This window comes from Passer montanus, unplaced genomic scaffold (assembly GCF_014805655.1).
Source record: "Passer montanus isolate IOZ18808 unplaced genomic scaffold, ASM1480565v1 scaffold26, whole genome shotgun sequence".
NCBI lineage: Eukaryota > Metazoa > Chordata > Aves > Passeriformes > Passeridae > Passer > Passer montanus.
Window position 1 is genome coordinate 306,164 of NW_024367261.1, and position 11,217 is coordinate 317,380.

Genomic DNA, 11,217 nt, shown 5'->3' on the forward strand with positions numbered 1-11,217 from the left:
ACAACGAGAGGCAGTTGTGGAACACAGAGAAAATGAGGCAGTTTGCTCTGGAGCTCTGTGCAGGGCACAGCCCGTGTCACAGTCACAGTGAGCACAGCAGGGTTATCCTCACACCCTTCTGCCACCAGCCATTCCTTCTGTGCCGCAGGACACACCACTGAGCTGGCTGTGATTCCCAACAGATCCCGCTCTGCTGTCGGGACAGAGCCTTTAGTGGAAAGAATTACGGGACAGCTGCAGGCTGGGACTACGGCCAATGCCAATTTTATGAGTTTGCACCTCAGGGGGACTGTAGGAAATGAACAGTGTTGACATGAAGTTTGTTTTGCTGTACAAAAGTCAAGCAAAGCTCAAGTCAGAAGTACGTACAAAAAGTTCAAGTAAATTCTTAATCTCCCTCTTCCAGGGAGAGCTCCAGCCACCCAGTCTATAAAAGCTCATTTTTCCTTCAAAACAGAGCTGTAGCATGTACATCAGACATCACATTTCAAATGTAACCTCAGATAAAATTTGGGTGGTCATACTCCAGTGTAACTCCACAAGTAACTGTTGTAATGATGTAACAATTTAAAGTGCTTAACATTATACTTCTGCCACTTAAAACAGTGATACATTTTGTTAACTGACTACTTGATTTTAAAAAAACCTAGAAGGCAGAGTGTGCAAGGTAGACCATCAGCACATTGGTCTGTTCCCTACTTACTAACAAAAAGGCTCCAGCCCACTTCAAGCAATCATGCCTTTGACTAGCAGAACCCAAACTCCATTTTTGCTTTCTTTTTATTATACCAATTTCAGAGACCTACTAAAACATGCATTTATTACTTTCCATGTGAGCAATAACTTCAAATGAAGAAAGCCGGATTCAGTATAGACAATTATTTAAGTCCTAGAAAACAGTGGGATAAAGAAGCCTTTGGGGAAAAAGCATTGATGATTTGAGTTTATTTATGATACACAACTGTGAAAGTGACTTCTCTAGTCAAACTATTGTAAAAATGTTTTCTGACAATGTAACAGACACGTATGGCTGTAAACAACAACAAAAAGAGAAAACATCCCCAGCCAAATGTACATACTTAGAAGAAACCCAGAGAAAGAGAGGTACTCAAGTTTCTCTACCTAAATATTAGAAAAGCTATCAGATTTTGATATTTTGCAATGTCAACTCATGGACAGGTGATGGCTAGAGATTATTATCTTCTTTATCAAAGAAAAAGAGATCTTTTCTGAATAACAGGAAATCATCAAACGCCTTCTCAAAATCTCTTTGGAAGAAAGGATGCACTTGAGGTCGGGCAAAGTCTTGGTATTAATTCTTACAAAGTGCAAATAAGTAGAATTTTACATTAACTGATAAAATTGGTGCTTCAGTTAATATTCCTCTTAAAAATGCAGCCATGACCCAAAGGAAGCTGTTTTTTCACCTAGTTAACTTGCAGCATTCCAAGAAGTCTCACAGCATTTCTCTTGGCTCCTGAAAGAACCCATTTCAGCACCTGTACTTTGTTATTGCCTGTAACAAACTACAGCAGAAAACCATAGCTGCACTTTTTGATCAGCACATGCTTACTTTATTCCAAAGACTGGTACTATCACAAATCAAGAAGGAGGCAGCTAATTTTATTTTTGTTCAGGCTATCAAAAAGCAACTTTGTTACAAAAATATGTAAGTAAATCAGCAAATAGAGAGATGTGCCAGATTACTAAATATTCTATAATTAAGAAACAAAATAGCAAGCTTTGCTATAATACAGATCATACCTACTGTACATGTTACATTTAAATTAGCTTGAATCCTTCTTTCAAGTTGCTTTTGTGTTGAAACACACAGGATTATCTTCAGGCTTCTTCCTTCTCTTCCATTTGTGGTTTTGCTTGTGATGTCCACTCAATTGATGTCTGGTTTTGAATACCTGATCCCAAAATGAAGACAAAAGGGTGGTAGCAGTTCTGTAATTTTCCATATGCTCCTTCAACTCTTCTCTGGATTGCCATTTAAGAAATAAGCTTACTAAGCTTAAGTAAACTAATTAAAAAAAAAATAAAATAAAATACACTACACCAATATTTTGTAATACCATCAGTGATGGGAAGACTTAAAAATCTGAGATATGAAACTTTCAGGTGAGGAAAGACAAAGCTGTAGAGAACATAAACCTTGCTCCTCATTCTGTGCTATGTTTGTGCAACACATAAAGTAGAGCTTCTCAAGAAAAGTAATTGGAGTTGGTTTTTGTTTGTTCATTTGTTGTGTTGCTTGGGGTTTTTTTAACCTGTAGGGCAAAATTAGATGCAAGTTAAAGTAATTTTGAGGAACGAACTGGTCTGTTTTATTTTGTATATACTGCAAATACAATGAATAGGTTTAATGTTTAACTGCCATTCACACACCTCTTGGAAATACAGATTATCATTACCGGACGCACAGTTGCATTATAAAATTGCTAAAGTGCTGCTCAGCACAATGAAAGATAAAAACAAAATTAGGTAAGCACAAATTATAATCATAAAAATGACAGCATTTGAAAAGTTACTATTGCATTTCACGTACTTGCCACGACAATAAATATCCCTTTCTTTTTAAAACTGACAATGCAGGAAAGAGAAACATGATTTTCAGGTTACTCATTTGACCTGAATTGCTTTGTTTTACCAGATTACAATGTATTTATCATATAAAAGCTTTATCCTGCAATGCACATTTCTAACATTCCTGTGTTTTCTAAGTTTCCTCAGGTAAACCTCCAGTGATCATAGTACATGCAGATGAAGAACAACCAACCTTTTTACATAATATGGCTACCATGCTACAAAGATTTGATTTGCGTTATGTTATGTATTGCATTTCACGTACTTGCCACGACAAGAAATATCGCTTTCTTTTTTAAAGTGACAATGCAGGAAGGAGAAACATGATTTTCAGGTTACTCATTTGACCTGAATTGCTTTGTTTTACCAGATTACAATGTATTTATCATATAAAAGCTTTATCCTGCAATGCACATTTCTAACATTCCTGTGTTTTCTAAGTTTCCTCAGGTAAACCTCCAGTGATCATAGTACATGCAGATGAAGAACAACCAACCTTTTTACATAATATGGCTACCATGCTACAAAGAATTGATTTTCGTTATGTTATGAATATCAAAAATTGTTAAAATAACATAAAATGCTAATTATGTTAAGACTAATACAAAGATCAGTGAAATGTCAAACTAAGATATAACCTTAAGAAAAAAGTGCTGCATACACTTTTAAATATATACCATACTTTGTAAAATTAGGGTGAAAAAGCCCATTACATGATTGAAAAGATACCCGGTGTTTGTTTCAGAGTAAGTGAAATACTTTCAACAATGCAAGTATCATTTGGCACAGAATAACTTAATTTGACTCAATTTTTTAGGTGCTGATTAGTTTGTCTATTACTGCTTTTGTACTAGCAACAAACTACCAAAATACCAAAAATTGTCCTTTCACCACCCTCCCAAAAGCATACAAACATATAAAAGCTGATGCTAATTGTTATATAAATAAATCAATCTCAAAACTGTAGTACCAACTCTGAAGATAATTTGTAAAAGCAGAACCTGATCATGAGACATTTCAGCAGACTGCTGTTTACAAAAAGAAACATTTAAAGACTTTTTCCTCACCCAGTGTCACTAAACCTTATTTATTAAATTGCCCACTCCTTTTAATGTGATGACACAGCAAGCATCAGATTACAAATTCTGCTGGATTCTGGAGTCTCTAGTGACTAAGAGAAAAGGGAGGATAAATTGCCAGTTTTGTGACCATGTACAGATTAAAAAATATTTAAGAATCTTATTGCTTTTCTCATTTGCTGTATTCAAGCATAAATACTTACCTGAGGCTCCAATCCAGTGTACACCAGCGTGGTTCAGTCAAGACACCACCAACACATGTAAGGATGATGTGAGGGAGCTGAAGCCAGTAACTCTGAAGGGTCTGTATGTCACAGGACATAAGGAAGAAATATATGAACTTTTATATAGCCACTGCATGGCACATTCATGGGGTACAGCAATGTAGAACCTAGTAACTCAGAACATACAGCAGTACATACTGCTAAAGAAGACAGCATTTCTGGTCATTTATTTTAGTGTATTAAGGTAAATTCCCAACAATTTTCCCAAAACATAAATAAAGCTGTATTAAAAAAACTCAAAAATGCCTCAACTCATTAAGGTGGCTGAGACAAGAAATAAAAATTTGGTATTGCCAAACTTAAAGTTAAATTGCCAAAATCAAAGTTGCCTTGGTAACCTTAATCTCATTGTTTTTTGTATATCTACTCTGCTCTCTAAAGAATAAAGCAAGGTTAATGAAGCCCACCCATTCTACACAATGAATTTCAAAAGGATCAGTGGGAACAGAAATTTGCATACAGGCAAATCAGGCAATTGAAGATTTTGCAAGTGTACCCACCCACACAGATGAGTGCTTGGCTTTTTGACCTGTATTGAGAGCTCTCTTGATTTATTTTTTTTTTAATGTGATTTTGTTTTCTTTTCAACACTCAACAAGTTTTAGGTTTCATTTTTGGAATCAAAATACCTAAGAAGTTAAAACATTAATGCCAAGTTTCACAATGGGGAATTATATATATATATACATATATATATAGACACACCCCCTGAAACCCTCTGATGCTTGAACTGTCATTTGAGTAATGGCAGCAACAGTAAATAGAAGTGATTGTGCACCCTGTTAATTTAATGCTGGTTCACATGTCTGAGATTAAATCCTTCTGTCCACTTCAAACCAAACTGGTCCAAGTTATTCTCATTTTCTGACACTTCCCATTATTTTACTATTTGCCCACTTTGCCATGACCCATTATCACTCTTCCTAACATGCCAAATTCTGCTTAAGTTCATCTCCTCATCTCGTCTTTATCTCTGGCAAGAGCTCACAGGTTTTCCAGCCCCACTGGTGTTCAGTATCCAACATTTTTTATACGTTGTCTACAAAAGAATTAAAAACCTTTGCAAGCCAGGTGCCAAAGGAAACTGGCAAGTCTTCCTAGTTCCTATCCCTGCCTCCCAAAAACAGTCTGTCACAATTAGCTTCCTGCAGTAAGGTATTGTCATTGTTCACTGCATTTTTCAGAGACACTTAAAAGGCCAAATCTCAACAGATCTTTCCATCAGGAATGTGGCCTTTCAACTGTTCTAACAGAAGACACCTCCTGAAAAATGCTTATATATTTCCTTCAAGCCATGGACTGTTAGGGCTTTTAAAATAAAAGGTATCTACAGTCTTGCAGGTTCTACTTGAAAACATTATGGACAGGAAGTTCTCCCCATATACTTTCTAGAAAATTGGGTGAATCATTTTGGTTGATTTGCACACTTGACATCATTAAATGCCCAAAAAGAAATCAGGAAGAGACTAAACTCTTGGGTAAAAATAGATATAAACTGAATATTGAACCTAGATGGTCATCATGAAGAGTGTTACAGTTCTGGTATTACTTCAGTCACATGGACATAAAGTTTAAGCCAGAAAAGCTTCAGACATGAAGCATCCTTCAGCTTTGACATTCTCAGCAGTACAACATCCCCAGTCCCAGTTTAGCAACACAACAAACAACAAAAAGATAAGGTAATAGAGTCTTCCTTGTATGAAGCAAGGATCTCTGCCTCTTGCAGATGGAAATAAAGCTTCACTGAGATGAAGCAACACTTGACAAAGGAAGATAGACTTGCTGCTACCAACTTAACAAGGCAGAATTTCCATTTAAACTAACAGCTAGTTATCCAACCAAGCAATTATCAATTGCCAAAAGGAGCCCATCAGAAACTCAAATCAGCCTAAGAAGTACTCAAAACCCAAGCATCTCATCATGTCCTGCCATCCAGATTTCCTGCACTGAATGTTGCCTTTTCTCCTCTACCTATGTAAGAGCTGCTCAGCTGCAAGCTCAATGCAGCTGCCACATCCCAGCCCACCTACTGCCTTGGAAAGATGGGGATCCTTGTTGACTGCCCTCAAGCAAACCCTAAGAAATTCCTAATCCTTCCACCCTGCCCTTCAAACCACTGTTCTAATCTATCTTAATGAGTTTTAAAGCTTTCTTCCATCAATTAAAGCAAATTTACTTGTACGTACACTTGTATTAAGCAAATATTTAGCACTGAAAGAGAAAAAAAAATATAAATAACTGCACATCTTAAATTCAGTACAGTTAGACACAGTACCTGTGCTTGCACAGATGCTTCCAGACCTTGATCCATTCCTTAGTTGTATTAAAAGCTGTGGTTTGTTGCAGTAGCTTAAAACAAGAGCAAATACAGAAGAAAGACATTTATCTACATTAAAGTTATTAACATAAATGTTCAAATTGAACTCCTATGTAGTATTAAAGTGTTTTGTGGTTATTTAGGCAATAGGAGGCCAAATTTGGCTGAGATGCACAGCAAGAAAGAGCAATTATTAATTATTAAGATATTCATAATTTGACATGGGGACTGTGGCAGCAAATCCAAGGTTAGTTCAGCTCTAAGAATCCTTAGTGCACCCACAATGTCAAAACAAACAAAAGCCAAAACAAACCAAAACATGACAACAAGGAGCTCTCAAAGATTTCAAACCACAATCAAAAATTAATTAGAAAAATATGCACTTGCTGGGAGTTATTTTGTTGTGAATTATGGAGCATATGAAAAATACTGAAGGAACAGAGACTTCAGAATACCCAAGCTTCAAAGGATTATTTTTAGTGGCAGACACAACACCCTTTACGTGTCCATTTTCTTCTGTGCATATCTGCTGACAGTCTAAATTTGGTCTGGAAAAAAAATAGTGTTAGGAGGTTGCAGGTTTTGCACAGAGGATTTCTGTTTAAAGGGAAATGCAATTGAGACCACTAACCCTTTCTTGTAAATATAAATATATTTTATATATATATATATCTTTCAATATAAAATAAGTCAACTTTGCAGCAACTTCTGCACTCTTTTTTAAGATTTATGATTCAATTTATACATTGCTTTCCACTAACCAGTTAGGGTTTCAAGTGGATTAAAAGCTACAACAAGCATATTGAACTGAATAATGTTAGCAATTACAGTGAGAACTTGACACAAAGTTAAACACAAGCTTAGTGCTAAGAAGTTGTACTTAAAACTATTTCAAAAACTGTCCCCATAGCCAGCAGGAAGAATCTCATTGTAGCAGCTCCACAAGCACAAGGAATCAGCAGACAACAGCTCCTTACAATTCTACAATAAAGCTTCCTTTAACAGAGTGAAACATCTGAAAAACATTAGCAAGTTGAAATTTCTTAGTTTCTTTACTGTTTTTTCTGCTCCTCAAAAATGTATAGACATTAGCATGGTGTTAAATATTTAGAAAGGTTTCCTTTGCTCACATTTATCACAAAAATGTAAGCAATATTAAGAAAAAAATCTTTAAAAAATTACAATTCCACACTACCAAGAGCTTAAAAAAATTATGAAGTATTTAACCTATCAAATTTTTCACTAGGAAACTAAAATTAAGTAAACTTTCTGCATGTTAACATAACAATGAACAGTAAGTTATAATCTTCAAAATTCATCGCCCCCACACATAATGGAAATTGTCAAAAGAGCATCTCAGGAAACCCAGTTCCAGGTTTTTTCACTACAGTTGTAAGGAAGATGGATTTTTAATCCCCACACCTCCCACCCAAAGGGAATGAAAATACTCATTCAAGAGACAATTTATAATTTGTTAATAAAAAGCAGTTCTCCTTTCACTTAAAAAACCAACAGTTTGTATAAGTACTCATAGTTTTTTTCACTGCTGTAGTCATCTGTTTTGAAGTACTGTGAATTTCAATTGTCCTTCCATGTGCTCTCCTTCCTACCCCCTTAGAGAAAAAGTTATATTGGACTGCAGCCTTGTTCTTGCCTTACAGTCACAATTATGGGGACACTGTAATTTACTGTGAAGCAAATAAAAAACTTGTTTTGTTTTTAGTTCTAAAAATTTCTGTTTTCTCTGTTACTTTTCCTCCAGAAACTCTGCTATAACCTTTTAAAAAATTCTATCTCCTGCCTTGTCAAGCAGAAAAAACCTCAGAACAAGCCCATGTATCCCAAAGACAACAAAGGCATCAAAACTAGACAGCATAACACATAATGCAATCTAAACCTTTCCCTCAAAACCCTTCACAATCTGATCTAAGCCCTACATCACGACACAGATGCCTGGCTGCAGCCACAGGATGCCCTGTCACTCCACTTTCCTTCGTTTCCTTACCTGACCACTGCCACAAACTCCAGCACACACCCCTCACCTTATTTGACAATCACCTGCTCTTTCACTTGGCCATCCTGAGCAATCAGAACCAAAGCAGCAGCTCAACCCATGAAGCAAGAACTTGGTTTATATCCCAGCAGCAGCCAGGGTAACCTTGCTAAAATCAATCTATCACTGCAACCACCTGCAATACTGAATGGTTAAACAGAAAAATGCCCAGACTACCTTTGTAGGTAGGCACTGTCATTCAAGATTTTTACCTACAGATATGAAGGTAAGCACGAAATGCACAATTTTATGGAGGGCAAAGCACTTGAAATTATTAACAGAAGCATTGTTTAAGCAATGAGGAAAAAAGTGTAATTGGTACAAAAGTGAGATTTGTAGTTAAAGCAAAGTGGAACAGAACTACAACACTGGAACTTTTATGATTTAGGACAGATTATTCTAGTCATGGTCTTTCATTTATAAATGGAGATAATATTTAGCTACAAGAAATGTCACCAAATGCAGAGCTAAAAGGTATTCACCTATATAGAAGTACCTTCACAGTAACGTTAAGAGTCACTAAAAAGCTACTAATATTGAAATTGTTGGATATGATGGTCAACTACTCATAGAAACAGTCATAATCCAAAATATGAAATGAGAAAGGATTTTGCAGAATGAACATCATCAAAATGTGAACATTTACAACACATTTTTAGAATTTTTACAGTTCGTATGTTTTCTTTGCTCAAACCAGCATGAAGCTGTTTTACAGTAGCTTCTGGTAATAGCATTTACAGTTCATACTGAAAATGAACTGTATAGTTAATTTTCATAATACTGAAATCAGTATTCTGAAAAGGTTCCAATACATTTTGCATTGACCAAACAAAGTTATTTGCAGCAATAAGTTTAAGTTGAGGAGGAAACTGGATGAGAGCAAAAAATAAAACCCGACTTACTGGTAAAATCACTGCGTATATCCTGATAATGCCAAGAAGCTACATGAAGATTGCTTATCTGCTCAGTTTCAGATGCTGTGCACTGAGATGAGGTTTCCTCTGATGGCTGTTTCTGTGCACTTTCCAGGCACTTTATAAAGTGATATAAAAGCACTTTCACAGATGAAGCACTGGAAGGTTTCTTTCATCCACATGTGTGATTTTCAATGATTTTCCATTAAGATCTACTCAGCCATGTGACAATAAACACATTTAAAGCCATGATCCACATCATGACTCCTTAAATGGATTTTCTCAGCATCTTTCAGCTCTAGTGCTGCATTCCACACATTCAGAAATGCTGTTTTCTCTCAGAACCCAGCTTAAGGCATGAGCATCCTCCATAGGGTGAGGTGAGCCTTTAGATCCAGCTTTCAACTGATTTTCCTATGATGTTTACACCTTGACTGAGCCATAGGGGCTTTTAATTTCCCCAGCAAATGTCTCGGTTCTAACCCTGGAAACGTGACAGATGCTAAGAGGCATACACTGGGTTTATCTGTCCTTTCTCTTGGAATATGGAAGAGAAAGAAGTCAGCACTGCAGGGTTCCTTGAGTTGAAAAGAAGCTGCTACTTCTCCAAACAAGGTGCTCATTTCTCAGGAGTGAGATGCTTGAGCTCCTGTCACAACAGCAAGAACTCTTATTTTAAGGCACAGGCACACAGGCAACAAGAGAGTAATTTTTTTACAAGATTTTCTCTGTTTTTATTATTTTCATCTTGAAAGCTCATTTTTACCTTGGTCCATTTTAGGGCAGCCTGAAATTCAACATGCCATATCAGTTTCACAGATTTGAGCCAGGTGTCTCCTGATCTTACTTTTGATCCTGTTTGTGAAATGGAAGAGCTCCACCAGAAATATTTCCACCAGACCAGGCAATCTGGGCTTCAAAATCCTCAAGCAGAGCAGCATACAGCTGGGATGTTGGGATGCCCTCATGGTCATGTGTGGGTTCATTGAAAGAACACATCAATATTTGTAGTTATATTTGTTAATCTTCCAGAGTTGCAGTTGGTCAGAACGTGGAGCTGGAAACACCAAAGTGGTGGGTGCAATCCCCATATGGGATATTTACTTAGGACTTGAGGATCCTTGTGGATCCCTTCTAGCTCAGAACAGTCTGTGAATCTGCGAAAAGACAATAAACAAAAGAGTTAAAATCCCCTTCATGATTTCGAGTGTCTTATCCAAAGGCTGGGGAGCAACGACATTCAGATTCCAGCCCTAGGGATGCCTGCAGATTTTAGGATTACCTCAAAGAAGGGAGGGTCCTGCACGAGAAAAATGATGCCATAAAAGACTGCTCAAATCTGTTAAAATTAAAAATGAAATACAGGCTAGCAACGTTTGGCATTTCTGTGCTAAGTTTAAAACAGCTCCCGTTAGCAGACAGGCAGCAGGGATCTTAAACCTAGTACTCATGTTAAAAGGCGAGAACGCTGGTGAGAAATCTGTCCCATCCAGTCCGGGAGGCAGCCCCAGGAGCGCAGCCAGACACAGCCCCGCAGCCCTCCCCAAATCCAGCCGACCCCTTATCCAAACCCGTGCCCCAAACGCACCGACCCCTTCCCCGCAGCCCGGCACAGGCAGGCCGAGCCCGGAAAAGCAAATTAACCGGAGCGACGTCGTTCAACGGGACCACAGAATGACAGAACGGCTCGGGTCGGAAGGGACCTTAAAAACCACCCAGTTCCAGCGCCCTGCCAGGCGCAGGGATACCCTTCCATTGGACCGGGCTGCTCAGAGCTCCAGACCAGAACGCTCCCAAGGATGGGGCATCCACAATTTCTCTGGAAGCCCCTCACGGCGAAGACCTCCCTCCCAATACCTCATCCAACCCCGCCGGCTCCCGGCAGGCTCCATTCCCGCCGGATCCATTCCCGCCACCGCCCCCACAGGCCGGGGGGGGGGCGGAGCCTCCGCCGCGCTCCCGGCCCCGCGCGCGGGGT

The 11,217-nt window shown here is 38.1% G+C and overlaps 1 long non-coding RNA gene across 5 annotated transcripts; it reads right to left on the reverse strand.

Moving 5' to 3' along the window:
• Positions 1–915: 915 nt before the first annotated feature.
• LOC120503501 lies at positions 916–11,216 on the reverse strand. Of its 5 annotated transcripts, none has more exons than XR_005627766.1 (6): positions 11,097–11,216; positions 10,522–10,578; positions 9,228–10,396; positions 6,231–6,304; positions 3,875–3,975; positions 916–2,276 (listed from the first exon to the last, which is right to left on the reverse strand). It is a non-coding gene; the product is annotated as an uncharacterized LOC120503501 (long non-coding RNA). The 5 variants fall into 5 exon arrangements; XR_005627767.1 differs by lacking the exon at positions 10,522–10,578 and adding an exon at positions 6,728–6,820 and having other exon boundaries at positions 11,097–11,192; XR_005627769.1 differs by lacking the exon at positions 10,522–10,578 and adding an exon at positions 7,250–7,287 and having other exon boundaries at positions 11,097–11,192.
• Between the last annotated feature and the right edge of the window lies 1 nt (position 11,217).